The sequence below is a fragment of the Bactrocera neohumeralis genome, chromosome 5 (genome assembly GCF_024586455.1).
Source record: "Bactrocera neohumeralis isolate Rockhampton chromosome 5, APGP_CSIRO_Bneo_wtdbg2-racon-allhic-juicebox.fasta_v2, whole genome shotgun sequence".
NCBI lineage: Eukaryota > Metazoa > Arthropoda > Insecta > Diptera > Tephritidae > Bactrocera > Bactrocera neohumeralis.
Window position 1 is genome coordinate 52,936,348 of NC_065922.1, and position 26,118 is coordinate 52,962,465.

The window sequence follows — 26,118 nt, forward strand, 5'->3', positions numbered from 1 at the left end:
GGCGGGCTGTTGTTGACACGCCAGTAAGAAGAAGAAGATCCAACCAGGTGTTTATCTAGGTCCTTTAAAATAAATTTGAACTACTTTTCGAATATGACATCATTTTTTACTTTACTAATATTCCAAAAACGTTGGCGGTCAATATTGTTTTAATTGAACCTTAAGCACTTTTGATTCTACTTATTTGGTGTTTTCAATGTCAACAACCAAGCAAATTTTGATTATTTTCCAAAAAATATTATATGCTAAATATTATGTTGTCACTTGAAATTTAGTGTCCTCCAACCGAGCGTCCTTCCTATGCTGCATTTACAGCACGTATGCAGGAAAATGTTTACAGAAATTTCGAACAACTAAAAAACAAGCCTTCAACCCACTGCGCTGGCGGCGGCAGCCGAAACGTGACCTAAATAAGCAAATGCAAAAAATTCGATTTACGCATAAAATGCATTAAATATTTATTACGCACAACATACTTGAAAAACATGTGAAAAAGTGCAATTTAAAAAAAATGCTATAAATATAAGAATATGTGTGTATGTGTGTGGAGTGCGAAAACAAATATTACCGGAAGTGTTAATATCACAATTTCGATTTACATTTTTAAAATGCAAAACTTAACGCAATTAAAAATGTTTTATAGGACACAACGTGTAAATATACACGAATACATATGCACATATGCATGTACATATGTATGTGCATTACCAGTGTAACTTTTCGTGCGGCGGAAGGCAATCGTAAAGCTGAAACGCCTGTTTAAATTCGAAATAAAGAAGGAAACGCGATTTTCCTGCAAATAAATTGCGCAACAACAAAAACAATTACCTATACACTTCCACGCATGTAACTACAAGTATGCATGTGTGTGCAAATGTACTTGCGTGGGCTGAAAAGCTCGGTAAAAAGTTCGCGAGCATTTTCCGCTTTAATTCAGCTGTGCGAATTCTTGGCAATAAAATGCTTTTTTGTTGGCCAAATTTGTTTACATTGTGTATGTTTCGGCCGCATAATAACACAGACTCAGCTTGCACAGCATAAATGCAATAAAAGTGAAATATGTCTGCACGCACACACCCACACTTGTATATAGAAATCTCGCATTACGCACGAAATTAAATTGAAAAGTATGCAACAACAACTTTTTTGGAGTGGCATAAGAACAATGTGGGGGCTGGGGGTTTATTTTACAACCACATGCGCATACATACTTATTAACACAATCACATACATACATATATGTACAAAAAAAAACATATATGTACATATGTATGTATGTATATCCATAATTGCTACTCATATCTAACACACAAAGATGAAGCATGTTACATATCACGCTTAATGAGCTCTTAAGCAAATATAAGTGGCATCTCTGTCACAGTTGGCGTTGTGCAGCAGCACTTTAGTTGGTGTGTGTGAACAAAAATAGCTATGTAGGCTATATGTGGTATTTTTTTACGAAAATATTGTTGCAGCTTACGCTTACATATATAAGCACACACATCATGTAGTACCCCAGAGGTGATCTAGTGGGTGATGCCCAGAGCACACCGAAATTATGGAGGGAACACTTCTCCAGCTTGCTGAATGACATTGAAAGCATAACACTAGGAGATAGTGAACCCGATTCTCCAATTAATGACGATTTTTTGAGCACACGTTCCATTGCCCGACCAAGAAAAAGTTCGTATAGCAATTAACCGTCTGAAAAACAACAAAGCAGAGAGAGCCGACGGATTGCCGTCCGAGGTATTCAAATACATCAGCTTCTTTGTAGAATAACGTGCTCTGCCCAATCCACAAAAAGAGGGACCCTACAATTTGTGCCAATTATACATGGTCTGTCGCAAAAGAAACAGAACTTTTTAAACATAACTGTTTCTGGTGGCGCCACCTATTGGTGGGTATATGAAATAAAAATTTGATCTCTTGTTGACTTTTCGTAAAAATTTTAAGACAATTGGATAACTACAATCGATGTTATCGATCAAAAAGTGACAGCAGCTTTTGGTCATGGGTCGTAAAATGCAAAGAGCAAATATTAAATTTTGTTTTAAACTTGGGAAAACGTTTACTAAAACATTTCAAATGATGAAAAAAGTTTATGGTGATCAGTGCCTATCCCGTAGTAATGTGCATGAGTGGTTTAAGCGATTCCCAGAAGGTCGTGAGGTCCTCTGTGACGATCAGAAGTATGTCGTCTTCAGAAGTCAAAAATAAAGGCAATGCTGATTTGTTTTTACGATTCCGAGGGTATTGTACACCGAGAGTTCGTCCCACCTGGCCAAACGATTAATGCTGTGTTTTACCTTGGTGCTATGAAGCGTCTTTTGTCGAGCATTCGTCGTGCTCGACCACAATGATTAAGTTCGATTAGTAGTACCGTGAGGCAGGGTCCTAGCGCCTGTTGCATGATAATGCAACGTGCCATCGGTCGAGGCTTGTCACTGATTTTTTGACAAAAAACTCCATATTAACCATTAATCACTCACCCTACTCACCTGATCTGGCACCCTGTGATTTTTACCTATTTAGAAAACTTCATTTGCCCATGAAAGGACACTGGTTTCGGGGCATTTCAGCTATCCAAAAGGCGACGACCGATATTCTCAAGAGCATTCCGAAAAATGACCTTAAACACTCAATTGACCGGGCTAAACGCTGTGTCGAAGCGCAAGAAAACTACTTTGAATAAAAAAATATAACTTTTGAAAAATATAAATTTTTTGTTGTTTTTTCTAACAGTCCTGTTTCTTTTGCGACAGACCTTGTAGTGGGATAAGCCTCCTCAACATTGCATATAAGGTTCTACCGAGCGTACTGTGTGAAAGAGTGAAGTCCACGTTGACCAATACCAAAAGCTCCATCAGGATCGGGAAGGATCTCTTCGAGCCGTTCGATAACAAGCGAGGTTTCAGACAAAAAGACTCCCTATCGTGTGACTTCTTCAATCTGCTGCTGGAGAAAATAATTCGAGCTGCAGAACTTAATAAAATAAGTAAATCCACGCTTCCGCAACACTGCTCCCGACTAATCGACACGAGTATTTTTATTGAGCTATCGATTAACTGTGTGGGATCCCGCGTAAAAAATATTCCTACCATGATTGTGCAATATTAAATGTATGCTGGCCCCCCTAATGTTATAGTTTAAAAAAGACAACTCTCACGATAGTTCACATGACGATCTTGCAGTATCAGTTTGCGCAAGGCACCAATAAATTCCTGAACAGCAACTGATTTTTGATGACCTTCACGAAATTAGTCTTAGAGCAATCTACGACCACGATTGAATTCATCATACTAGCGATAAACACTGGTCCTATATGCAGTTTTATCGCCAAAAACTGAATTAAGTTCATCGATGCCAACTGTTGCCGAGTTAAACCCTTTCGAAAGTTTGAAAAAATAATTGCGCGAAAATGTTTGCAATTTGTTAAATTTTTTGGCCGACATGAATATTTGAAGCAACTGTAAACAACACAAATAGCGCATCTATGACAAAACGTTCTATGTAAGTGTAACACCAAACATGTCAAACTTTACGTTCAAGTTGTCAGTTGTCAATTGCCAGATTCCAACATTAAGTTTGCCAAATCCCGAAATATCAAAGGCAACCTATGTATATGAAAAAATTACGATAACTGCAAGAGCTATGTGTTTACGATATTAAGCCGCCTGTTATTCACTTTGTCAACAACAAATGCTAACCACTGCCATACTGCTAACACTAAAGTTCTCTCATTAACAGTACCTGCGCTCACTGCATTTATTTATGCTTCTTAACAACAGAGACCTTATATTAACATTCGCTGTTAACACCCCCAACAAAGCTAACAGCAGTGCAGCACTGTTAAAACACATGATTAACAGCGCTACTTAAGCCACGCGGTAGACAATCAGATCGGCAATAAGTGAGATCAAATAAACGCTCATCGACTGTAATATAATAATGTACATACATATATACATATATATGTGGACACAATGTAAAAAACTTTATGGTTTTGGCTTAGTTTTGAGATATAGGGAGCTGCCTGTGCGCATGTGTGTCCGATTGTTTATGGCTGGGAAACGACTTTCATTGCAGAAAGTACTCGGCACATACATATATGTACATACATACATGTATTGGTGTGTAGGTGCGTGCACGTTAGCCGGATTGTTAAATCGATCGGTGATTTTTCTTATGGCAACGCGTCCGATGGCCAGCATTGCGGGAGAAATCAATCTAGCAAGAGTTGAGAGAGTCAGCGACGCATAAACAGCTGTTATAATAATGTGCTTACGCGGTAAATGCTGCCTTCTGAATCAGTGGGCAGGTAAGGAGTTGGTACTTTATACTAATTTGGTTAGGTTTAGCAAATTTTTTGGGAATATCATGAAATAATTCAAAAAGCACAAAAGTTTACGAAAGTTCGTTTATTGGCAACTCTGAATCAGCTGTTTCGATTCGCTAAGCATTAGCAGAGAAGAAGCGCGCTGAGAATTTGACGACGTCGTAGGTCATTTTTTACCCATAAGGGCCCTCAAAGTAGTCCAAGCGAATTAAGTTGGCATTTGACTAGTATTATACGGCTCTAAGGCTTTCAGCGCTTTATTCAGCCATCGTTAAACTGAATAGATGCTTATAACTAAAAGATCTCTAAAGTATTGTTCGGACTTTTTTAAATATTGAAATTTTCCTCAAAAAATTTGTTATTCAAGAATATATTCAAAAAAAAAACTTTTTTATTAAAAAAATCTTTTTATTAAAAAAATATTGAATATTTTAGTACTACATTTTTTTTACATAAAACTATTGACATTTTTTTCAAAAAAATATTGAAATTCTTTTCAATAAATTATATTTTTTGTTTCAAAAATTAGATTGAAGTTTTCATAAAAAATATATTGAATATTTGAAAAAAATTTATTGTCAAAAAATTTTTAATTGACAAAAATATTGAATGCTTTATAAAAAAATTTTTAAATTAAAAAAAAAATGTATATGAGACATATTTCAAAACAAAACAAATATTGAATTTTTAAGTAATACAATTTTTTTCGTAAAACCATTAAAATTTCTTTCAAAAAAATTATTGAATTTTTTTGGTAATACAATTTTTTTCTTAAAACTATTTAAATTTTAAAGTAAAAAGTATTAAAATTCTTTTAAAAAAATAATTTAATTTAATTATTTTCCACAAAAATATGGAAACTTTAATATTTATTCAAAAAAAAGTGAAATTTTTATCAAAAAGATATTGAATGTTTGACAAAATGTTAAATTGAAAAACAACTTTACTTAAAAGATTACTGAATTTTGTGTCAAAATAATATTTAACCTAAAAAAATTGATGAAACATTTTTCAAACAAAAAAATTTAATTTCTTAGCACTAAAATTTTTTTTCGTAAAACTATTGAAATTTATTTCAAAACAAGGTTGTATTTTTTTAGTAATAAAATTATGAAAAAATTTGAAATTAAAAAAAAAAATATATATTGAAATTATCAAATGTAAAATGTTTTTCAAAAAAATATTTAAATTAGAAGCAAAAAGGTATTGGATATTTGAAAAAACTTTAATTACAAAAAAATTGAATTTTTTGTGGAAAAAATATTGAAATTAAAGAAAAATATATGTATATGCATATATGTATGTACATACATACATACATACTTATGTATGTATGTATGTATATATGAACCATTTTTAATGTTATCAAAAATATTTTTTGTTGCATTAATTTTTTTTTGTAAAGCTAAGGAAATTTCTTTCAAAAAATATTGAAATTTTCTTCAAAAATTATTAAAACTATTTTCAAAATTTTTTTAATTTTTTTCAAAAAAGTATTGAGTATTAATGGATAAAATATGAAATTTTTTGGAACTTTCTTGTATTCAAATCTTATGTCTGTTAAAATCGATTCTTCGTGAAGAAAAGACAATTGACTTACGTCAAAAAATATTATATTATATGTACATATCTTCATGTTCTATATACATATGTATATCAGATTAGTGTCTAATCAGTAGCGGAATCTTCAGACTCAGCTTGGATGTTCCGACAGGGTATGTTCTGACAAAGTAGTGTTAAACACATGTTAATAGTATGGTTGTATTGTTTGACTTTTTAGCGCGGTCTGATGACCATAATACATATGTACATATGTAAGTACATATAGTACATATATATGTTTGTATGTATGTCTGTTTGGCTGCAGTATAAGGTGCGTCGGCGTTGAAGAAGCCGTTGAAAAGTGTTGCTGACTGAAAGCAGTTGGAAAGTGTGACACGTGACGGATTTACGGATGAGATAAGTGAGCTTCAAATGCACTGGAGATGTTCTAATGAAGATTTACTTAGTATCATTAGTGTTATAAACAACATCACATTGTATGTATATACATAACTGGCACTTTAGTTCGGCTTATGGAAGATCTGTGCCTTTTTCTAATAGTTTTAAGAGCAATAAAAACTCAGCTAAAACTAAAATGCAAGCTGAGCGCTACAAATAACACACTTTTAACAACAAAACCCATATTTCAAGCCGTACTTGATATAAAACATATTGTTTATTCTCGCTTAAGCTACCATTCTTCGCACGCACTCGCGCCACCGCCGCTTGCTCGCGCGCTCTCTGCATGCACAGCTGATGCTCTCAGCTCTTTTGTGCGAGAGCGCAACCCGTTGACCATCAACAGCCGCATTAACAGAGTTTTCCTTTCTTCTTTTCGGTCATTTCAGCCACTCATAGCGCGCCGTTGCGCTCTTGTCTCTTCTGCCGTGGGCGATCTTCGTTGGTCGGCGGCATGATTTCGTTGGACTGCGCGACTTTATGCTCTAGCTGCTAATATTGATGCATTTTCAACACAAACTCTAGCAACTGTAGTTCAGTCAAAATCGAGATACCGTTTCGAACGGACGAAAAACACGGCGATCGTCGCGCAAGCGAAATAACTTATAAAGATTATTGATAACAACAAAGAATGAGCATATATGGTGTGAAAAAAATTAGAATTCATTACAAAACAGAATACAAAAAAGCAAAAGAAAAGTAATCAAGCTACATTTACGTGTCTGTTTTTAAAAAGAAATATATTTCAAGCTTACTTGTGTGTGTGCAACAGTCTACGAATACAAAGTGTTTAGTGTAAAACAAAAATATATATACATATTAATAAAATCCAATCAAGCCCAACCAAAAAACGACGATATGCCTATATATGTATATCACTAATTTATTACAAAGTCAACGTTAACGAGTGTTAAATAAGAGAAATTAAAAAATAAATTTAGAAGAAGAAGCAGTAAAAGTTACAAGTGGATCTGTGCAAAAGTGTAGAAGTGTTGCAATAAAGCAGTGAGTGTTAATCGTAAAGATCGGCAGATCGGCGTGAATATTTGAATTTCGAAATTTCAAGTGCGAAATTGTGTGAAATTTGGAAATAGCAAGCGATTTGTGGCTTTGTGTGCTTAAGCTATAGCAAAACAAAGCTGAAAATATTGTGACCTCAAAACGAAAAATCGGTAAGCAGCGCGAAGTCCAGAAATAATAACAGTTGTTGCGTCTTTTCGGCAAGAAAATGTATTTTTGAAGGTAAAATATATACATATTTACAAATGCATATTGTACATAAGAGGGTGAATATTGAAAATAGGATTCGAAAAAATCTGAACATTTTTGCTAAAATATATTTTGAACATAACGAAGGCATATGTATATTAAACAAAAATTTAATACTTTGAATATTTGAAAAAAACTTTATTATAAAAAACAAAAAATTAAAACAAATATTGAAATTCTTATAGAATTTATTTTTTATTACTAAAGTTTTTATATTGGAAATTTAAAAAATTTTGTTTACAAAAACTCTTTAATTAAAATTGAATTCTGCATTTTTTAATTTAAATTTTTTTCATAAAACACTTGAAATTAAAAAAAATATTGAAATTCTTTGAAAAATGTATTGAAATTTTTATCAAAACGATATTGCATATTTCCAAAAAAAATTTTTTTAATTTTTTGTTTAAAAATCTTTAGTTAAAAAAATATTAAATTTTTTTTCAAAAATAAATATTAAATTTTATATCAAAAAAGTATCAAATTTTTCATAAAAAAAATATTCATATTAAAATATTGTATGCAAATTTTTCACAAAAAAAAACAATATTGAAATTTCTTTCAAAAAATACTACACCTTTTTAAATTTACATTTTTTTCGTAAAACTATTTATTTTTTAATTAAATTTTTTTTGTAAAACTTTTCAAAAAATCATAAATTTTTTCAGTAAACCATTGAATTTTTTAACAAAAAAAGATTGAAAATAAAAAAAAATCTTTAATGAAAAAACTATTGAAACTAAAAGAATATATGATATACATATATACATACATATGTATGTATGTATGCACATACGAGTATATGATCCGATATTGAAACTCTTTCAAAAACTTTTGCTTTTTTAATATTAAATTTTTTTTCAAAAAAATATTGAAACTCTCTTCAAAAACTTTTCAAGTTTTCACAAAATCATTGAATTTTTGATTAAAAAATTTTGAATATTAAAAAAATGTATTTTCAAAAAAACTGTTATATTATAATTAAAAAAGTATTGATTTTTTTATCAAAAAAAATATTGAAATTCTTTTCAAAAAATTTTAATTTTTGTCCAAAAATACATATGTATGAAATATTTAAAAACAAAAAACATTGAATTTATTTCAAAAAAATATTGAAATTTCTTTCAAAAATATTGCATTTTTTAATATTGAATATTCTTTTCAAAAAATTTTTGAAATTCGAGATTTTGTATTTCTTTTGCATTAATTTGCCGCATATTTAAGTAATTGCTACTTCGCGTTCCGCCACTGCAGTTTTCTTTTCTTATAGCGTTCTCCTTTGCTTTATTTATCGCATGCTCCGTCTCGGCTGTGGGAAGCGGATATACCGCAATAAAACACTTGCAACAGCCGAGTTGCGGCAATGAAATGAAAGCGTAAACGAGGCAAAATAAACAAATTAATGTTTTATTTCATGTTCTTAATGTTATCAGTGGAAAGCAACAACAAAGTAGCGCCAACGCGCAGAGCGTAGTAAAGCCTGTATCACAATATTGGGCTGCTGCACTCAAGCGTGTCAATATGGCTTGCTTAAAGACAGCATTTGAGCTGAAGAAATTCTAAAATCGCTAATAAAAATCATATAATTTGTGAAAATATTGCGGAAAATTTGCGAAATTTTCAAAAAACATCGCGCTGCTTCACTTGCGAAAGCAACCACTAAAGTGTAGCGTGGGTGTAAGAGAGAGAGCGCGCGTGCTCTAGCACTGATAATAAGAAATGTTCGCTTCAATCGACTTACAAATTCTGTATAGTGTGCAATTAGCGCCGCAAATCAACCGCAAAGTCAAACAAAGGCGTATAAAAATCGTCTCACTAACTCTTGCCTAATCTTCGGTGCTCCCTTTTCGCCTCAAACGCTCATGTGCCGTCGCTTTGTTTGCGAATTTTGCATTGTTAATAAAGAAATTTCGTACGCGCTGACACAATTCGCAGCCGTATCACACTATTTGCCTTCGAAACCGGCAAAGTATGCGTGTCTGCAAGCAATACCTACGCCACGCCGCCTCCCCCGAAAATACCTGGCCACCAGCGCGTAGTTTTTTTTCATTTCTTCTCCCTATCATAGTGTTGCTGCTGCCATGTTTCTTTATATATGTATTTTATTTTTTTTTGTATTTATTATCTGCTAAGTTTTCGTGTTTTTTTTTTTTTTTTGAGTTTTTTCTGCTTTTTTGCACATGAATTTCGTGATGAAAGTTTTATTTCCCAGCGATTTAGTCAAATGATAAATTATTTAACTTAATAGCTTAATTCTTCTGCTTTTCTATTTATTTGCTAATATTTGGAGCAGCGTGGGTACCACTATTGCAGAGTTGTTGCTGTTTTTAATTGCTCGTGCTAGTGAGTTATGCTCTTAATCACGGTCGCAGCTGTTGGGAACGCATGAAGATCACCCGAAGATCTGATAAATCGCGCTGATTTCACATAAGCGCTTTAATAGTTTAAAAGATGAAAGTTAGTTTTGTTGTTGAAATGGTGTTGGCTGAAATATGTTGGTATATGTATGTAAAGAGGTTTGTGTAGAAATTATGTTTAGTAGCAAAATACTAATTAGGAAACTAGGCAAACCGTATTTTTGTTTTCCTTTTTGGATTACGTTAGTCATTCATATGGGAGACTATTAATTATAGCTTGGAGATACCCTATCAAATATGTATGTACTATATGTATGTAAATGATCTGCGTGACAAGCTGAGTCGATTTAGCCAAAGAGAATTTCGATATTGTATTGTATCCGTCTGTGTATACTCAACCTAGTCCCTCAGTTTTTGAGATACTGACCTGAAATTTTACACACTTTCTTTTTTCACCAAAAAGGTGCTCATTTGTTGGAACCGCCGACATCAAATCACTACAGCATATAGCTGTCAAACATACTAAAGAATCGGATTCAAATGCTTATATGGAAAACTTTTTCATTTGATAAGATATCTTCACAAAATTTGGCATAGATTACTGCCTAAGACAATATTATAAACTGCGAAGAAATTTTCCAGAGAGAATCACTACAGCGCATAGATTTCATACAAACTGGCCATTTGAAATCACATTTTTGTATGGAAAACTTTTTCATTTAACGAGATATCTTCAAGAAATTTGTCATGGGTTATAGCCATTGCAATCTCAGCAAAATTGTTCAGATCAGACCATTATAGCATATAACTGTCATACAAACTAAACGTTCAAAATCAAGTTCTAGTTAGAAATCTATTATATTTGTGAGTTAACCATTTTCGTTCTTTTTATTGTCGTGTGTACTACGATAATTGTGCGTTTACTTTAAAATCGCTTAAGTCGACTTAAGCTAAATTGGATATTTTGATTTGTTTTCCAAATAAGTTTTTATTCAATTTTTCCGTAACAACTTTTAAATTTTTATTAAAAATCTTGAAACATCGACCACTACTAAGCTCTGCTAAGTTTAGACGTCTTTATTTTCATAATTTCTTTTTTTTTTCTTGTACTCAAATTTTATTTTAACTCGTAGGTTCTTATACCTGTGATAGTAAAACAGTTTCGAGATTTTTTATTCAAAACTTTCAAAAATATTTCAATGAATAGTATTTTGAAAAAATCATCTTTTATTAATGTTATTTTTATAATATCACCGGTCAACAAAAGAAATATTTTTTTGGGGGTTTCTGTTCCCTTACTTGAATTCTGATTCTAGACATTGAAAAACCCTTAAATATTAATCTTTAGTTCTTTAAGTTTGCTTTGGGCTGATCTACATCGATAAGTATATTTGGGGTTTAATACAAGAGAGCTCATATGAGCATAAAAGAAATACAAAAAATATTCACTTTTGGACAGTAATTTCTTGTTATTTTACATTTATATATTATTGTTTATCACACATCTTGAATAAAAACGACTCTTGTATCTAAAAAAAGGTTTTATAATTATAATCTATAGTGAAAGTATAGAAAAAATATAAAAACCATCGAAAAATTGCTCTAATTTCTACGAAAGCAAACTTTAACCGGAACATTTTTTTTTCCTTATTTTTGTCATAGGAGAAACTAAAATTTAACATGTAGATGTCAAACCCAAAAAATCGTGCTGACCGGTGTATTTACATATAATTCTAAATTGAATTTTATTTTTAAAATATTAAATTTTTTATTTTATATCATGCAGTGACTAATTTAATTTAGTATTTTAAAATAGTCACTGTTCGATATAAAATAAAAAATTTAATAAGTGGGGATAATTAATAAAGCACAAGAAAGGTAGAATACTTATATTTAGACGATTTAATTTTAATATTTGTTTGAGAGAACTGAAAATTTGCGCAAATTTTTTTTTTTACTATAAATAAATGTGACTAATTCAACACATCATTAAAAATAAGTCAGATTAACGAATCGAGTTATTTTTAACTTGAAGAAGATGCATATATCGTGCATCTATTGACACATATGTACATATAAAAAATGGACTTTGGTTCAACCTATTTTATAAATTTAACGATGTGTGATTTTTTAGGTTTTATTTTTTTATAGTATACATACATATGGTGGCAAATTTATATAAAGTTGACAATTTTTAAAATTTTAATTAAAAAATATTTATTTTTTATTCAGAAAATAATGTGTTTTTGTTTCAAAAATTAGAAGAATTTTTAACTTTTAATTTATAATTTTTAATAATATATTACTTTTAGAAAACTAAGTTTTAACTTCTAAAACTGAAAAAAAAAGCTGAAAATGTATCTCTTCATATACTTATTTTTCAATATAAAATTTTTAATAATAAAATTTAAAAAAAAAACAATTTTTATCTTCTTAAAACTAAAAAATATTCGTTTATTATTCAAACCTACTTTCTTGTTTCAAAAATTAAAATGTTTGTCAAAACATGAATTTTTTCAACTCAATTTTTTTAAAAAACTAATTTATATATTATTAAAACTAAAATATTTTTTTTCAGAAAACAATTTTTTTTTGTTTCAAAAATTAAAAAAAAAATATTAAAAAAAAGTTTCAATGAAATATTTAAGAATAATAATTTTTTTCTTCAAATATTAAAATTAGATCAAAACTAAACGTTTCATAGCTAATTTTCCAACATATAAATTTTATTTTGGAGATAGCAATTTTTTCTACAAAACCTAATTAAATTGTTCTGAACAAAAAAAAAATATATTTATTTCTTCCTTATAAGTTTAAAAAAATGTCAAAATAAAATTTTTTGAAAGAAACTGAAGTTCTTACAGCAAAAATAAAAAATAATTTATCCAAATTTTTTTTTAAATGTTTATTGAAAATTTATGTTTTTTTAACAAAATGAAAATTTGTCGTCAAAAAATATTAGTAGAAAAATTTTTAATGTTGTAATATCTTTGGAAGTGTAATTTTATGCTTTAAATATTAAAATTTAATTTTCAAAACTAAAAATTTTCACAGTTCGTATTTCAACATATTAAAGTCTTTTCAAAATAGAATTTTTTTACGATATCAAAGTAAATTGTTTTAAAGAAAATTTTTTTTCGAATATACATATACATATATTTCTGTCTTCAAAAATTCAAAAAAATTGTATAATAACAATTTTTGTTGTAAACTGAATATCTTGCAGCAAAAATTAAAGTATGCTCTTCTAAAAAAATTATTTTAATTTTTTAAGCATTGGTAAATGTTTAATTGAGTGCCCAAAAGTACGCTGACAAATTGAAATCTTTCGTTTCGTACTAAATTACTCAATGCAACTGGCGCCAACCACGCACACGTCACACCATTTGACCCCCCACCGGCGCCCAGCGACTACTCGCGCATGTTCAATGACCGACTCATAATTTTTCATAATTTTCAAAAGGCCAAATCACGGCTGGATTTCGAATATTGTGGCTGACAGCAATGCTGCTAAAATTTTACAAACACACACACAGTCACACTTGTCTACCAAATATTGTGTCATAAAGCATTAATTTTGCTTACAATAACAACAAAGAACAACTCATTCGTTCGGTAAAAGAGATGTATTCGAAATGGAAATATTAATAGATGCGGGGATTTTTGTGGGTATGTAATTGGGTTTGGTGTGGAGAGGGATGAATATTAAAAATTAATGAACTGAAAAAAAAGAATTGTGTTTTTTTCTTAATTTTTTATATACATATGTATATATGTATGTATATGTATATATTTTTAAATTTTTTTAATTTTACTATATTAATTTTTTAGTTTCAAAAAGTAAAATATTTATAAGAACAAAGCACTTTTATTTTTAATCATATAACATATTTAGAAAACTAATTTTTATCTTCTTAAAACTAAAAAATATTCGATTTTTATTCAAACCTACTTTCTTGTTTCAAAAATTAAAACGTTTGTCAAAACATGAATTTTTAAATAACTAATTTATATATTATTAAAACTAAAATATTTTTTTTCCGAAAATAATTTTTTTTTTTGTTTCAAAAATTAAAAAAAAAAATATTTAAAGAATTTTAATGAAATATTTAAAAAATAATAATTTTTATCTTCAAATATTAAAACTTCATCAAAATTAAACGTTTCATAGCTAATGTTCCATCATATCAATTTTTTTTTGGAGAAAGCAATTTGTCTACAAAACCTTGAGATAGTTTTTCATTTTATTTCACCAGCAGAGAAAATATGCTCTATTAACAAATAAAAATTAAAAAAAAATTAAAAAATTTTGGAAATTTAAAAATTTGTAAAAATATAAAAATTTGAAAAAAATTTAAAAAAAAGTAAAAAAAAAAAACGTTTAAAATGTATTATAAAAAAAATTTATGCAAAAAGTAAAAAAAAAAAATGTTTTACTTTTGTTTTTAAATTTAAATAAAAAAATTTAAAAGAAAATTGAAACAAAAATTAGTTTTTTTTAATTTTTTTTTATTTTTTATTTTAGCATATTTTCTTTCCTTGAGAAATAAAGTCAAAAACTATCTCAAATTTCTTCAACCACATGCATATGTACATACATACACATTTAAATATTTCTGTATATTCATACATATGTATGTATGCATCTATAGCCCCAGCTCATGTGCTCATTATACAAAATTTGCCCCACTTCGTGCCTTCATGTTACAACAACAGCAGCAGCAACAACCAAATGCTCGTTCCGTAGTCGAATCGCCTAAATAACTCAACTCCAGCACTCGTTGAAGCGCTCAATACTTAGTTTATTGACACGCTCACTTACGAGTGCACTTGCACTCCCCCAATTGGGTGAAATTCTATTAAATTGAATGCTATCGCACATACTTTCACACTGCACGCACACAAATTACTATTTGGGAGCTTTAAGGCTTTAATGAAAGCTGCTGCAGCCAGCCAGACTAATGCGAGCTTTCCATTGGCTTTAGTTTTCCGAAATTTCCACAATTTAATTGAAATTAATGCCCGCTCTGCCACATAAATTCCATTAAATTTTAGTGAATCCACAACTACAACTACAATGCTGGTTTATTGTAAGCAATTGTGTGTGTGTTGAGCTTTCATTAAGTGAAATATAAATTTTTGTTAAATTTTTGGCATTTTCATCAACGGAAATTAAGTAATTGAGTTGAGTACTGCAAGCTATTATCTAAAGTTAATAAATTTTATTTATTGTGAGAAATTCCAAAAATCACTGAGAATATCATGAAACCGTTATAAATGATACAAAACAATAATTTATAGGGAAATATTTGACACAAAAACACTCACAGCATACATACATTATTTCAGAAAGTATTTGTAATCGTTTCAAGTATAAGCACTTAAGACTTTCCGAGAAGTCTGATTACTTGCTTGACTACCTGCGGATGGCCACGGAGCGCTTATTGAGTGTGTTGCATGCTGTTCAGACGCATTTATCAACAGATAAACAATGCAACATACGCATACGCATATGCCTCTATAAATGTATGTACATACATATTTTTATGTATATATACCATAAATACATATGTACATATATACATAAGTATATACGCACGTGTTTGTGCAATTTTAGCACTCTCAAGATGCTGACATTTCGCATTTCTCTGCTTGTTGTATAATACTCAAGGTTATTGCTGATTACTCTGTTATCGTAATATCGTGATAACAGTTAACAATGTACCTACAAATAATTGTGTAAGCGTGAGGCTGGGAAATAATTTATTTTCAACAATATTTACATGAACATGCAATTATGTGCTCAACGTAACAGCTGTTATGCGGTAGAATGCCTATGGTCAATCGGCCGGCGATAAGATGAGCGAGATAACGCAACAGTGTTGCTATGCGTCATGTGTGCAAACACTTAATTTTCTTCAAAAGACTTTGAAGTTTGCTTTAATAAACATTTTATGCGACACCTTTTCTGTGATACCGAAAAGATGTATACATCTTTGGGGTGCACAAAATTACTTTTGGATATTGTATAAAATTAGCAACTTTTTTGCCGCTAAAGTGATCTTTAATCCTTAAAATTTTCACCATTACTATTAAACTGCTATAGTGGACTTTAATGATGGAGAACCAATCTTGGAATTAACTTCTTTATGGGCCACAACAAAACCAGTTACTAAATTTTTCTGTTATAGTCGACTTTAACCCTGAAAGTTTTTAATATTTTTTTGCTAAAGTGAGTTTTAACCCTTAAAAATATGACCAGGGTTTTATAGAACATTTTTCTGCTTAACCCTTGAAATTTCTACCATTACAGTTATTAAATTAAACTGCGACAGTCAACTTTAACCCTTGAATTTTTACGATATCTTCTTGCTGAAGTGAACTATAATCATTGAAAGTAGGACTAGGATTTTCTACAACATTTATCTGCTGCAGTGGGCTTTAACCCTAGAAATATTTACTATTACTATTGTTAAATTAAACTACTATAGTGAACTTTAAACTTTGAAAATTAACAATATTTCTCCGCTAAAGTAAACTTTAGCCCTTGAAAGTATGATCAGGGTTTATACAGCATTTACTCTTGAAAATTTCACTTATGGTAAATGTATTGCTCAAAATTATTTGAAATATTAGCTACGATTAAACGAGAAACAAAATTTATGACGAAAAATAGTTAAGGAATGTAAAATCGATCATTGGCTTGCCTCATCATAAGACAAAATGTCAAAAACTTGTAAAAAGCACTTACAGATATTGAAGCTCCGTTGAAGAAAACGATCAAATGCACTGAAAATAAACAAAAAGAGTTAACAATTAATGTTTGCCCATTATTTTTCTAATATTAAATTATTTTTGTGACAATATAAGTACTTTCGTTAATTTTTCACTTAAAAAAAAAAACAAAAAAAATGGAAGATAGTAGGAAAACAGTATTGCCAACTACTTTTAAATTACAATATTTAGTAATTATTTCTGGAATGGTTTAACCCTGGTGGAGCTTCGTTAATCGATTCGGCTAACAATCATCGTGTTTTGCAAACATGGTATAAATAGCGATGCCCGTCCAGGGTTAAGTTTTATGTCTACATCATCTGCAAACTAAGTTTAAATTATTACAGCAGTAACACCCACCATGTGCTTATTGAGCTAAACTAATTTTTGAACGTTTTTAAATGACCATAAGCACAAAGACAACAATAACAAACTAACTTTCCTAAATTTGTTTAACGAAATTATAAAAATTATATTTTGACATAAACTAAAAATAATTTTCTTCTATTTGACTAACTGTGGAGAGTAGCGAATCGAACAACCAACTGGTACAAATCAAAGAAATTTGCGTAATCAGTTTGAGATAGTTTGGTCAAACATTTAATACACCCTAAAAATCTATCAATACACACTCTGCTATTGAAACTCTAACTAGATCACTTTGTTATTGCTTTCTTATGCGAAAGTTGTTTTTTTATTTTTGACAAGAGAATAGTGTTCAAGCATAGCGAAGAGAGAAGTGTCTAAAAAATAGCTCAAATTAGTTATCCAATTACTTTAGAAGTGTTAATTTGCCTTTCCTTGGTTTGGATTTTGCCTTTGAAACATCTATGCTGAGCCTAAGTAATCAATGAAACTTAAGCAATACGATCAAAGCTTTTTTTCAAGGCATATTGCAATTTATTGGCACTAGTATTCATAAGTATTTATATATGTATATACATATATATATAAACATATGTATATAAATGGTTCAGTTGATGTTCCGCACTTTCTATTGTATCAGCTGATTATTGATCACAGAAAATAAGCAAAATATGATAATTTAAATATGTACATACATACATATTTGTGAGAGCTCTTGGTATTCGACTAATCGACTAACCGGATTAACCGGATAGGCTCGATTAATATATTTACTTTGCATTATCCGGCTATTTGTAATTTGTCGGCTATTCGATTAACAGTTCGTTGTCGACAATTGAAATTAAAGATTGTATTCACTTGCCAAACAGAAAAAACGTTTTTTAAACATTTTTTCTAAAGAGCCATTTAATTTAACAAATAAATAAATAATGAACTTCTATAGAATTGTATGTACTTTAACATTCGGCAATTAAATTTTGAAAAATTTTGGATTAGTTTGAACAAACTAACGGCTTTTTAAGAATCCAGGCGGTTTTTGTAAAAAAATTACAATTCAAAGTAGCTGAAAAAATCGAAATTGTTACTCAAAATCATATATATTTGATACTCCTTATTAATGTTATTCGAAATCATATTTCTTCGATCATTTTCAAGACGAATGTGTGAACATTTGAAAACGATCGTTCCAACCATTTCGAAGAAATTTTTCTCACCAATTCTAAAAACAAACTTTCGATTTTTTTTTTCAATTTCGCGAGCCGACTATACTGAGTTAAAACCAGTTTTATAAGTACACTCAATTCTCATTAACTATATGTCGGATTTCCGAGATTTCGAGAATATTCTGAAATGTACTTATATACTGTAGCCATTATAAAGTTAATGTAGCCTTATTCCTTCGTCTGTTTAAACTCGAACTACTTCTTTAATTTCTGAGATATCGGTCTGAAATTTTCCACTCGTCCTTTCTTCTCCAAGTATATGTTTATTTGACATAATCTCTAATATCGGACAACTATAACATATAGCTGTCATACAAACTGAACATCGGATTTAAATGCTTGTATGAAAAACTGTTTCATTCGACGAGATATCTTCATGAAATTTGGTAGAAATAATGTAACACAATAATATAATTTACGAAGATTTTTTAGATCGAATCACTATAACCTATAGCTGTCATATAAACTAGTCGATAAAAATCACATTATTATATGGAAAACTTTTTTATTTAGAGGAATATCTTCACAAAATTCGGCAAGAGTTGTTATCTGAGGAAACGCTACAAACTCGGAAGATATTGTTCAGATCGGACGTTTATAGCATATGCCTGCCATACAAACTAATCAATCAAAATCACATTCTAGACCTAGATTATTTTCTAAAGCAATGCTATAAGCCCCGTGTAAATTATTCAAATGCAATCTCTATAGCATATAGCTGCCATACAAACTGACTAATTAAATACGCATTCTTGTATGGAAAACTTATTCATTTAGCGAAATATCTTGGCCATTTTCGGCGTGAATGAATACCAAAAGCAACAGTGCAGTTTCCGAAGAAATTTTCAAGATCGGACTATTTCAGCGTATAGCTGACATACAAACTGACCGATCAAACTCAAGTCTTGGTATGAAAAACTTTTTCAGTTGACGAGATATCTTAACGAAATTTGGTGTAGGCTAATATCCGAAGCAGCGGTGTAACCTACAAAGAAATTGTTCAGATTGGACAACTACAGCATATAGCTGCCCTACAAAATGAGCGATCAAAATTAAAAAAAAATTCTTTGGGTACCCTTTAATGAAACAAAAAACGTACCTCCACAGGTTATAGCTTCGATGCAACTAATTAAAGTTTTTTTTTTAATTTTTGGCGAAATTTACTATCAATTTTAATAAATTTTATCAAATCATCCATATTGTGATTGAGTGTTTTTGTCATGTGTTTTAATACCTTGGCAATTATGCATTTACATTAAAGAAAAAGTAGTAACACATCCTTTAGATTCAGGTATTAATAACCGATTACCAAATACCGAATACGAATATCCGTAATAAATTTCATGCAAAAGTCTAGCGTGTCTGCTGTCAGACCTACTTGTTTTTTATTTCTATTATTTACAGTCTTTATTTGCAGCAGCAATATTAAGCCATCCAACCTGTGAACTCAAATTGACACGTTATTAAACACACACACGCATGTATGTAAGTGCCTACTTACATACATTAACATATGCTTAAGCGCGATAAATACACACGCCTGGGAAATGTAATGAAACAGACAACACTTTAATTTGCATTCAATTGCACTCAAAAGTTATAATAATGTTGCCGACATGCCCACTGACTGCTAGTAAGCAATATTTTGTTGCTTGTTCTCTACTTTGTTGTTGTTGTTGCTGTTATTGTTTTAATAGCAGCTGAGAACAATGACTTCATTGAAGTTGCAATTATGACCGTCCTACTCAGCTTTGCACGCAGCTAAAATTCCGCCGCAGCTGCACACATAATGAGTATGTGTATATGTGCATGTATGTGTTGTTGTAGTATATACATACAAACATATATAAGTATATAAATGGGTATATAAGCACATGTTGTTGCTTGTATTGAGCATTGAATTGCCACATACAATAAGACACTACACAAAAATCGTTGCGCCGTACATTTTTCGTTTGTTTTCTGTTTTGTTGTTATTATTGTTTTTGCCAGTGTGTGTTTGCATTATGTTTTAATTATCATGATTATGGGCTCATTTGATTATGTTGTTTATTTTCATTGCAGCCGCATTAAACGGCAGTTACAATAGCAGCAACAACAACAACAACTACTAAAGCAACAACAGCATCCACACACATATCCACAACCATTGATATGTGTCATCTGCGCTGTCAATGCGTCTCTGTGTGCGTGTGCCAAAGCGCCCAAAGCTAGTCGCCGGCAACAGTAGCTTCAGCAATGAAATCAAAATAAAAACAACAACAACGAAAACAAACACCAGCAAATGACAGGCAAAAAGAAAAACGAAATTGCAGCAGTAATAACAATAATAAAGGCAAAGCAAATCTGTTTCGCATCGCCAAATGCCGCGCACATATGCGCTCCGCCGCTCGCATGCTTGCATGTGTGTGCGCGTGTGTGCAGCTTGTGGCGGCCGCCTGTCACGCAGCGCTTACGCTGTGTAGCAGGCAAAATGGAGCGCCATTTACTTAGTTTTTTGCCATAATTACTGCTAACCTCTTTGCTCCGGCACATCTGAGTCGCAGTGAGCGGCTCATCAGCCAGATGAAAAAGCAACAGCAACAACTACAGGCACACATGTGTCTGTGTTTATGCCCATATTTGCGCTCGCATTTAGCTTGCGGCTGTGCAAAAATACATTTCTATATCCGCACTTCCTGTTTTTCCTTGCCAGCTTGCTTTTGGCCTTTTGCTTTTCTGTTGGCTTTTGCTTTGTTTTGTTTTGTTTTGTTTATTCGTTGTTGCTGTTTTTTTCGCTTGCATAATGTGCACTCTGTTTTGCTGCTACACGCATATGGTATGTTGCCACAGCTGTCTGTCGGCCTACAAATGTCGCTCGAAGTGTCTTGCTGTCTGGCTGTGTGTTGGTGTCAGCGCGTTTTGTGCTTACGAGGGGCGGTAAATAGTTATGAAGTGTGGGTATGTTGCCAGCTTGTAACCGACATTTTATTAATTCAACCGGTTTTCACAGTTTTTAAGCAAACTTTATTAAAAAGAGGAACTCCGAAATATTTAGTGCATTTTATTAAGTACTTCTCTTTTTAAGGGCACACCTAGTGTGACAACATAGAAAAGACGATTTTTGAGAATTTGGCAAAAGCTATTGTATCAATTGCTTTGAATCCTGAAGGGTTTCTGTATATGCATTTTAAAAATACGCAGCAGAGTCATAGCCGATCGCCAACGCCGCTTGTAAGATTAGCTGTTGTTGCTCCTCCTCTCTTGGCTGGTAAGTCTCCGGTTGGTTGTCATCGAGATTACCTAACGATTCGGGTCAGGAGGATGCGTAGCAACCCAGCTGCCGTGGGTTCCAGTAATGATGACAAGCCTAACTTAAAACTTAACGATCTAAACGGGCTTAGATCCCTGAAATAACAGTGCTTGGCCGGGTAAAATCAGAGTTAGTTCCCGAAATGTAGAACCAGCTGTGGTGACTCTTTTCCTTCCAACGAAATCAAAAAAAACTTCGGCCCTAATAGATCTTGTTCGTTCAAAGACCTAAAGTCTAAAAATAATTAAAAAAAAAAAACAAAAAGTTGGATTTATTCAAAATGTTAGTAACTTTTGGCGTGCAAGAATTGGATTTTTATCAGATCAAATAATGGATTGCTCATGTATTACAGAACATGCAGAAAAATCATATTGAAATATGATTATCATAACATTAAATCATGACATAAGATATCTAAGTTCATACCTACTCACATTCCAAGAAAACTTTCTAATTTTGTAGTAGAAACAAGCAAAAATAAGTATTTTCGGTTGGATCAAAGCTATAATACCCTTCACAGATGCAAAAAAATGCTTACGAGCTCTTGACTCCGATCGTTCAATTTGTATGACATCTACGTCAGCTAGTTTGTAAGCTATAGTCGTCGGATATCGGCGGTTCCGACAAAAAAGCTGCTTCTTAGAGAGAAAATAACGTGTGTTGCATTTAAGATTGAGGTCTTAAAACCTACAAAACTAGTTCGCATATTTTGTACTCAAATGGTATTCTTTGATGACAGTTTGAACGGTCGAAAGAATTTCGGAATGCACTATTCCTCGATATACGAAGAAAACTGTCAACATAACCTTGATTTTTGACCTGCTTTGAATTTTTCGACTTCGACTCACTTTTGCCACAGTAATCGTCCGATTGATCGTCCGGGTCGTGAGCATAGGTCTAACTCGGAAAACATTGCTTCACAGATGTTAATGCTACACTGTTTTCGAAGATTTGGTGATTTTGGAATCAATAATACTTTCACTTTTCCGTGGCCTGACACATACAAAGCGTTCCTAGACTTAAGTCCATATGATTTGTAGTTATTTCTAACATGCAAAGAGTTTGTTACCATCGAAACATCAAAAAAGTCCAAAAAATAATTTTGGATGACCGTAAAGTGAAGTTGTTCGAGATAGCAGGCACTCTAGCGATATCAACTGGGTATTTGGGTATGAGAAAGTTCTGCGTGAGCTCACTCTTGACCACAACCAACGATGAGGTGATGATTCGGAGCAGTATTTGGAAATGTTCAAGCCTAATAAACACCAGTTTTGTATCGACATATGACAATGGTTAAAGCATGGCTGCATCATTTCAGTACGAAGTCCAATCGACAATCATTAAATGGGACTGCACACGATGAACCCGCACCCTAGCGTGATAAAACACAAGTGTCGGCTAGCAAGTTACGGTGTCGGTATTTTGGGATACGCATGGAATAATTTCTATTGACTACGTTGAGAAAGGAAGGATGATCAAGAGTGTTTATTACATAGCATTATTGGACCGCTTGAAGTACGAAATTGCTGAAAAGCGTTCGCATATAAAGAAGTAGAAAGTGCTTTTTGACTAAGACAATGCAACCTGTCAGAAGTCGGTGAAAACAATGGTAAAAATGTATGAATTGAGCTTCGCATTGTTTCTGCATCCAATGTATTCTCCAGATCTGGCCCCCAGCAACTACTCCCTGTCCTCAGATCAGAAAAGAACGCTCGCTGGGATTGAATTTTCCTTGAAATAAGAGGTTATCGCGGAAACTGAGGTTTATTTTGAAGCAAGGGATAAATCATACTGCAACAATGGTATCGAAAGGTTATAGAGTCGGTATAATTAGTGTATCACCCACGAAGGAAGCTATGTTGAATAAAAAAAAGCGACTTTTGCCAAAAAAAAAGTGTTTTACTTTGGTATGGCGAGGACTTTTTAATTGACCTCTTACACATATATGTATGTTTACAATAGTATATGTAAATATATTTATTTGTATAGCTGTGAGATCAAATTATTAAAATACTTTGCACGTATTAAATGTAATTAGAATTTACGGTTACTCGGTAGCCACACTCTCAAAGAAGCAAAAAAGAGAGAATATTACGGATTACAAAGAATATGGTGGAGATAATGGGTGCCAGCTAATTTAAACCGATTTAATGGCTTCAAATACATTTGTATATGTGGCACAGTCATATATACATACATACAAACATATACATATGTACATACATAGAATTTGCGCTCGGTTTATAATTTCCATAGGCGATCAACTGTTGTTGCTGCTATAATTTTTGTTTTATGCAAATAAGCGTGAAAATGAGGAGCGCGCAACGAAATATCACTCGAAACGCACACGCATATGCCAACAACAACATATACACCAAATATAGATACAAACATACATATGCAAATGTATGTACTGTGTACCTCCATATAGATTATACAAAGGTGAATTAGAATTTCCCATAAAAAATCGCAGGAAGAAGCAGCAAACGCAGAAGGCAGCCAGCAAGCAGCAGCAATAACACCAGCCAACCCGCAGCAAAGTCAACACTATCGGAACAACAAACACACACATACATACATATATGTATGCAGGTAGAGTGCGCTACTGATGTGGGGAGTGCGGACGGTTTGGACAAGTAACGCCAAAGTCACGCTAGTCGCGTTGCGGCTAAATTAGTAGCTAGCGCGGTTGTTGTATTTGTTGTTGTTGTCATTGACCAGCACCAACTACACCACCAATGAATTAGAGTGACAGACCGTACATAATAAAAGCAGCAACAGCAACAAATACTCACAGAACGATAAACCAAATCAGTCAGCGAGGCATGACTGTCGGTTAGCAGCGGCAAAACAACAACAACAACATACAGAACATATCACCATGCCAGGGCAAAAAAAATGGAAAAAGAGCAGAATTAAATAAATAACACAGTGTTAAAATAAAAAAAATTAAAAAAGTAATGAAAAAATGTAAAAAAAAGGAATAAAAAAATCAAGTCCGATACACAAACCAATAAAATAATGGAGAAGAGCCTGAAACAAAAACATGTTGTGAATAAAAAAGTGTAAAACATATACAAAAACAAAGCACAACAACTAAATTTTAAAGCTTCCGGTTTATGGTGTTGCTGGGTACTCTGCAGTCAATCGCCTCTTACGCCTACCAAACGCGCATTTAGAAGCTTAATGGTCCGCCAACCGACAAGCCGACCATCATACACACATAGAACGACACACACATACACACATATACATATATACACGTATAAATATATATACATAGCTACTTACCGCCAACCGCCCCATCACACGCCAGCAGACACGATTTATTAGTCTACAATGTGACGGAGCGGCCTGATGGACAGACTGACTGACTGGCTTGGTGGCGCGGTGAGACGTTCGTTTCGCTCGGTTCGGTTCCATGTTTTTTTAATACACAGCGTCACATTCTAATGGCACGTCGCGTCGTGTTGCAAGCCGGGAATCGGACATGCACACAAAAAAGTAACATGAGGAAGAGCAATAAAGCGGCAAAAGGAGGCAAAAAATAGTAGTGTATGTCGGTAACTAGTCACACACGCCAACGTTCGTCGACACTTTGACGAGCCGTTGAACCTGAGCGGCAAATAAATTGGTTGGAAAATTTGTTGCTGCTTGGATTGACAATTTCGATTTGGTTGCCACAAGCACTTCAAATTAAATAAAATGGAATTGAACGAAATTAAAATAAAAAAATAAATTAACATTTAATAAAAAGATAGGATAAATTAAATGAAAGTAGATCAAAGGCGAATGGAAAAATTAAAAAACAAACTTTATTTGAATTCTTTTTTTATATTGAACAAAAAAAGTGTTAATCTCGGCTGCACTGAACAGGTGCATTTCTTGTAGCATCAAGGGGTATAAAAATGTATATGTTATAACGATCTGAACAATTTATTCAGAGATTATTCCGTTACTTTGAATATTAGTCCACGTCGAATTTCATTAATATATCGTTTCATATAAAAAAGTTTCTAATATAAGGACTTCAGTTGGATCGGTCAGTTTGTATGGCAGCTATATTTTATAGTGATCCGACCTGAACAATTTTTCCGGGGACTAAACCGTTTCTATAGCCAACATCTCATGCCAAATTTCGTGTAGATATCTCGCCAAATGGAAAATATTTGCATACAATCTTTTGATTCCCATCTTTCAGTTTATATGGTAGCTATATGTTATAATACTCTGATCTGAACGAGTTTTTCAGAGATTGTACCGTTGTCTTAGGAAATAATTTGACCCAAATATCATGGAGATATTTTGTCAATTGAAAAAGTTATTCATGCAAAGACTTGGTTTATGTCGATCTGTTTGTATGGGAGCTATATGTTATAGTGGTCCGATCTGAAAACTTTCTTTGGAGATTATATCATTTACTTGGACAATAACTCTTGGCAAATTTCATAAAGATATCTTTTTAATTGAAAAAGTTTTCCATACAAGTACTTGAGTTCG

At 32.0% G+C, this 26,118-nt stretch overlaps 1 protein-coding gene across 4 annotated transcripts in view; it reads left to right on the top strand.

The window, feature by feature from the left end:
• The first annotated feature begins 6,805 nt into the window (after window positions 1–6,805).
• LOC126758008 (protein folded gastrulation) overlaps window positions 6,806–26,118 on the top strand; it is a 96,853-nt gene continuing 77,540 nt past the window's right edge. For 2 of the 4 annotated variants that reach the window (XM_050471979.1, XM_050471981.1), the window contains exon 1: window positions 6,806–7,582. The gene's annotated coding sequence lies outside the window, so the exon portion shown is untranslated. The remainder of the gene's footprint in view (window positions 7,583–26,118) is intronic. The other 2 variants (XM_050471980.1, XM_050471982.1) reach the window with 1 other exon arrangement.